Source organism: Penaeus monodon, chromosome 14, assembly GCF_015228065.2.
Source record: "Penaeus monodon isolate SGIC_2016 chromosome 14, NSTDA_Pmon_1, whole genome shotgun sequence".
NCBI classification, from domain to species: Eukaryota; Metazoa; Arthropoda; class Malacostraca; order Decapoda; family Penaeidae; genus Penaeus; species Penaeus monodon.
In genome coordinates this window covers 32273612-32280687 of record NC_051399.1, presented here as the reverse complement: position 1 = coordinate 32280687, position 7076 = coordinate 32273612, and positions in this window count along the sequence as shown.

Below are 7076 nucleotides of genomic sequence, written 5' to 3'. Positions count from 1 at the left end.
GGGTTTGTAATAGGGGGTCTTTTTATTTTCCCTTGGGGAAACTATTTTTTAATAAAATTGATCATGCATAATGTTGAAATAATTTATACCTTGAGCATAATTTTTATGCTTGTTTTTAAAATATTTTTAATGTTTTTAATAAGATATTTTTTGATAGATTTTTAAAATCTAAATTTTTTAATATTTTTTTAAAAAGGATTCGCCGTAAGACCTTGTTTTTGACATGGCAGAGTTTTTGAAAAAAATCAATCCCCTGCAACAGGTATCATAGCAGGTTCATACCTGCATGTAATCCGGGCAGGTGATTTTTTTTTTTAATTTCCCAATTTTCCTTTGTTTGTTTATATCTTTATTTTATTTTGTTTTTGTTTCCCATCATCTTTCCTCTTTTAATTTTTCATGTTCCTTTGGTGTTCTACCATCATTTTCTCTTTTAATTTTTCATTTTCCTTTTTTACTGTTTTCCCTTCCCCATAAATTTTTCGTGTTCCTTTTTTCCATGATCTTTTTCACCATCATCCCCCCTTTTTAATTTTCATGTTTTTGTTATTTTCACTATCTATTCCCATTTTTTTTCATGTTCACATGTTATTTTTCACCATATCCTTATTTTTTATTTTCATTTTCCCTTTTATTCCCTTTTTTTATCCTTATTTTCCCTTTTGTTCTCTTTTTGTTTTTTCCCCAGTTCTACTTTTCACTTTAAAATAAAAAAAAAGGGACTAAACCCTCGCCTCAGCTCTTGGGAGCGGGAAAGGGGATAGGCGAGGTTTCACTTGCAACGGGGTTTCATAATGGGTATCCTACCATGATAACCCAAACGGGGAAAAAAAAAAAGAAAAAAAAGGGTGTCCCTAAAAAATTTTTATTATTTTCTTCAATTTCTAGGTAGCTAGCTACCCTTAGCTTCCCTTCCTATCCTTGGACTAAGGATTCATCCCCCTCCTCCCCCTTTAGTTCATCAAACTTCATCAGTTTTCCTGTGACTTTGACCTGTGTGCTTCCTTCCCCCACTCCCCCCCTGCCGCTGATCCTCTTTTTGATTGTAAATCCTGTTATGTAGTGTAGTGTAGTGCCCTTTGCAGTAAAAAACCCTTTTTTGTTTCCCCTGGGTGTTTTCCCTGACCTGATCGCTCTGATTCCTTTAAAACAAACCCTGACATTGGGGGACCTTTACAGGATAGACGGTCGGAAAACGGCAATGAGGAACTACATTAGGAAAGGGGAACGCGGGCCCTTTAAGGATGGGCTTTTTAATACATTAAGGAGCAGGAGAGGATCAGATACCAGCAGCTGGCTCAGTACTATCGGAAACGGGAGGAGCAGAGGCAGTTGTGGGAAGAGCAGCATCACAGAAACTGCGAGGAGAAGAGATGCCAGAAAGCAGAGCAAGTGCTATGGAGGAACGTGGGTCTCCTTTTTTGGCCTTGCTCTGGCCCTCCTTCCGCAAGGGAGAACGTCCAGGAAACAAGTGAAACCCCTGGGAGTAGAACGCTGGCCAGAGGAGGACGACCACGGAGCGACAGGACCCGATTGTTCCCCAAAGGGAAAACGTCGCAGCAAGAAGCCTGGGGCAAGAGGGAAAAAAAGAAAAAGGGACCCCTAGGGAACAGCTGTCGAAGCCCGCCGGGAAAAACAGCAGAGGAGCTGGGGGAGGGCCCCCATTGCATTACGCTTGTGCTATATGGGGGGGGGATAGCCCCCGACAACCATTTGGCGGGGGATGCCCACCCAAGGATCTGGGGCCATTGGACGAAAGAGGGCTCTCCCGAAACACTGGAGGGCCGCCTGCCAGGACACGCCGGAGGATTTGCCTGCCCGGGAGCACCGGGGGGAGCTCCCTGCTGGGGACGTGCCGGAGGAACTGCTGTCGAGGACACCCGGAAGAGCTCCCTCCCAGGGACGCCCCAGGGGGGCTCCCAAACAGGGGACATGCTGGAGGACCCGCCCAAGATACCCGGGAGGAGCTACCTTTGAAGAATGCCGAAGGAGCGTTTGCAAGGAGAGGGGAGAAGCTGCCAGGGGAGAGGGGAAAGTTGGAGGAAAAACGAGCAGTAAGTCTGACAGAAGGCAGGGCTGTGATCGCCGGAAGAGTTGGGGACGGGGGTAGGTTCTGGGGCCCCACACCGCGAAGTAGACCTCCGAGCCTGGTAGCATCTCGCAGTTTTTGGTTTTCTGAAAAAAATCTCCCAAATTTTGGAAAAAATATAATATAATATATATATATTTATATTAATATATATATATATATAATTAAAAATTTTATATAATATATGTATAGCAGCACACACACACACACACACCCCACCACACACACACACAACACACGCAGTCATAAACACAAACACAACACACACACACCACAACACATATATATATATAATAAAACATCTTTGGGTACGTTACTGCTTTTGTTCATAACACACCAAACCCCCACACACACACACACAATGTGGTGTGTGTGTGAAAGTGTGTATGTGTGTGCATGTTATTTTATAATACATAAATAGCACACACCACACACACATCCCCTAGAGAAAAGTGAGAAATAAATATACAAACAGTTTAATACATTTGCAGTCCTGCCAATTCTAAGAATTCGTCAAGTGGCAATTATGTGTAATTAAAGTCAAATGAAGCATGCGCATATATAGTATTGGTATTTAAGAATATATTATTGGTAACAATATAATTTTTCTTCTTTGTGTAACTGGTGATGGAAGCCCATCCTTATGGCATGGGTCATGCCCTGTGCATGGGTGTTCACAGCCTTGGAGGATAGCTATGAGCATCACTAATTCATAGCGCTCGAACGGAAATTGAGAATATATTCTGAAAAGGATATTACTATTACTCAAGTGAAGTCTAAGGCATTGGTTTATCCTAATACCTGACTCCCAGATTTGGCCCATCCCGGTATGTGCCTAACACTGACCTATTCCAATTCTTGGCACTCAGATTTAACCTACTCAATACTTAGCTACCAGCAGCAGATTCTTCAAATACTTGATACATGGTGAAATACATTGGTAAGGATAGTCGTTTAAGGTTATATTGTCTCTGGTTCAAGTATGGCAAACCCATGATCTTGTGTCATAGGTCGTTGTATCCTCTAGGTTATATCATGGGTTTGGTTATATTTCATGGTTAGAAATCATGTGACGAACTAATCATTTAGTATCTATTACAATGATGTCCCCTTTGGTGTCTAAATCTACCGGTAAGAGGTGACAGAAGGGCTTTCTCACTTTCTCAATATCAAACCAAGGATTCTATTTCCTACAAGAATATTGTATTACTCTTTACATGTTCCCAGTTGGCCATGCAAGTCAGGTTATGTTATTTTGAGCCGATCCAGTGGTCTTTGCTGGCAGAGGATTGCATTTTGAAATGAACTGAAAAGTCCTGGTTTGCACACAATGCTACGGCTAAGGAAAACGCTGCTTGAGCAAGTGTGGTTCTTTGGTCTCGTGGACATAAGTGTGCTGTCTGTTGGCTACATGGAAGTTGTGGCAAACCATAGGGCCGATCCCTTTCCTATGAGTGATGCCCCCCCTCACTACCATTCACTCTGAAGAGTGGAGGACATATCACACACTTAGAACTGAGGTCTCAACTGCAACATGGTGAACCACAGCCACTTTTTCAGGTCCAACAACTGGAGTCGACACACAGGAATTGAGTCTATTTGAACTGACCAAAGAGCATGAGCGAGAAGATGAAAGGCGGGCGGAGAAAGGACCATTCAAGGGTTTTGTGGTGGGATAGGTTCTCGTAATAAATTTAGGAGCTTTAAATTACATTGTTGTGTATGGGTTACATGAGTATAGAATAATATTATATAAAATTTTGTAAAATGTAGTACACATTTTTTCTTCAAATGAAGTTTCCAAATTTTATGAATAATCTCTGCTTCTTAGTCGTGCGATTAATATATCATCATTGATTATCCTGTTATTTCACACTTATCAGTTTCATTGGTAACCTGAACTACCGGCTCACATTTGATAACCACATTTCACAGTTAGCTACCATATTGTCTCCACAGTCGGGTTTAATGATCTGCTAAATAAAGATGTCACAGAAAACATTGCATTCGGAGGTGAAACATCACCGTTCTCCCCGTGTTAATGGGCAGGGATTCAACTTTGAGTCTATCAGTTTGGGTCGTGTGTATATTCCTTAACTGATGTCAATGGCGTGAGCGAGAAGCGAGGGGACGGGGGTCCCCTCGCTTCTCGCTCACGCCCTTGACATCAGTTAAGGAATATACACACGACCAAACTGATAGACTCAAAAGTTGAATCCCTGCCATTAACACAGGGAGAACGGTGATGTTTCACCCCCGAATGCAATGTTTTTTGTGACATCATTTTTTTAGCAGATTTATTAAACCCGACTGGGAGGGCAATATGGTAGCTAAAATGTGAAAATGTGGTTATCAAATGTGAGCACGGTAGTTCAGGTTACCCAAAAGAAAAATGATAAGTGTGAAAATAACAGTGATAATCAATGAGATATATTAATCGCACGACTAAGAAGCAGAGATTATTCATAACATTTTGGGAAACTTCATTTGAAGAAAAAAATGTGTACTACATTTTTACAAATTATATATAATAGTTATTCTATATCATGTAACCCATACACAACAATGTAATCAATGCTCCTAAATTCATTACAGGAGAACCTATCACCACACATAAACCTTGAATGGTCCTTTCTCCGCCAGCTTTCATTTCTGCTCATGCTCTTTGGTCAGTTCAAATAGACTCAATTGCCTGTGTGTCGACTCCAGTTGTTAGGACCATGAAATAGTGGCTGTGGTTCACCATGTTGCAGTTGAGACCTCAGTTCATAAGTGTGTGATATGTCCTCCACTCTTCAGAGTGAATGGTAGTGAGGGGGGGCATCACTCATAGGAGAAGGGTATCGGCCCTATGGTTTGCCACAACTTCCATGTAGCCAACAGACAGCACACTTATGTCCACGAGACCAAAGAACCACACTTGCTCAAGCAGCGTTTTCCTTAGCCGTAGCATTGTGTGCAAACCAGGACTTTTCAGTTCATTTCAAAATGCAATCCTCTGCCAGCAAAGACCACTGGATCGGCTCAAAATAACATAACCTGACTTGCATGGCCAACTGGGAACATGTAAAGAGTAATACAATATTCTTGTAGGAAATAGAATCCTTGGTTTGATATTGAGAAAGTGAGAAAGCCCTTCTGTCACCTCTTACCGGTAGATTTAGACACCAAAGGGGACATCATTGTAATAGATACTAAATGATTAGTTCGTCACATGATTTCTAACCATGAAATATAACCAAACCCATGATATAACCTAGAGGATACAACGACCTATGACACAAGATCATGGGTTGCCATACTTGAACCAGAGACAATATAACCTTAAACGACTATCCTTACCAATGTATTTCACCATGTATCAAGTATTTGAAGAATCTGCTGCTGGTAGCTAAGTATTGAGTAGGTTAAATCTGAGTGCCAAGAATTGGAATAGGTCAGTGTTAGGCACATACCGGGATGGGCCAAATCTGGGAGTCAGGTATTAGGATAAACCAATGCCTTAGACTTCACTTGAGTAATAGTAATATCCTTTTCAGAATATATTCTCAATTTCCGTTCGAGCGCTATGAATTAGTGATGCTCATAGCTATCCTCCAAGGCTGTGAACACCCATGCACAGGGCATGACCCATGCCATAAGGGTGGGCTTCCATCACCAGTTACACAAAGAAGAAAAAATTATATTGTTACCAATAATATATTCTTAAATACCAATACTATATATGCGCATGCTTCATTTGACTTTAATTACACATAATTGCCACTTGACGAAATTCTTAGAATTGGCAGGACTGCAAATGTATTAAACATGTTTGATATATTTATATTTCTCACTTTCTCTCTAGGGGATGTGTGTGTGTGTGTGTGTGTGCATATTTATGTATATATATAAATATACATGCACACACATACACACTTTCACACACACACACACATATGTGTGTGTGTGTGTGTGTGTGTGTGTGTGTGTATGAACACAAGCAGTAACGTACACAAAGATGTTATATATATATATATATGTGTGTGTGTGTGTGTGTGTGTGTGTGTGTGTGTGTGTGTGTGTGTGTGTGTGTGTGTGTGTGTGTGTGTGCGTGCATATACATATATATATATATATATATATATATATATATATATATATATATATATATATATAATATATATATATATATATATATTCCAAGAATTGGAGATTATTTTCAGAGAACCACAACTGCGAGATGCCTACACCGAGGCTCGGAGGTCCTACATTCAGCGGTGATGTGGCCCCAGAACCTGACCCTCCGTCATCCACACTCTTCCGGCGATCACGGTCCTGCCTTCTGTCAGACTTACTGCATCGTTGTTCCTCCAACATTCCCTCTACTCCTGGCAGCTTCTCCAGCATCTCCTTGGCAAACAGCTCCTTCGGCATGTCTTCAGACGGTAGCTCCTCCAGGGTATGCTTGGACGGCTCCTCCAGCATGTCCTCTGTTGGCAGCTCCTCTGGCGCGTCCCTGGCAGGCAGCTCTTCCGGTGTGTCCTCGACAGGCAGTTCCTCCGGCACGTCCTCAGCAGGCAGCTCCTCCGGTGCGTCCTGGGAGGCAACTCCTCCGGCGTGTCCTGGGCAGGCGGCTCCTCCAGTGCTTCGGCAGGCAGCTCCTCTTACAGTCCAATGGCCCCAGATCCTTGGGTGGGCATCCCACGCCAACTGGTTGTCGGGTGCATATCCCACACCCATCATATGCACAAGCGTACATGCAATGGCGGCCAGCTCCTCCAGCTTCCTCTGCGTGTTTTTCACCGGCGGTCTTCTGACAGCTGTTCCCTAGGAGTCTCCTTTGCTTTTGTCCATCTTGCCGACAGGCTTCTTGCTGCGACGGTTCCTTGGGCAGACGAATCGGGTCCATGTGCGACTCCGTGGTAAGTCGCTCCTCTGGCCAGCGTTCTACTCCCAGGAGTTTCACTTGTTTCCCGGACGTTCTCCCCGCTCCTCTGGCCAGCGT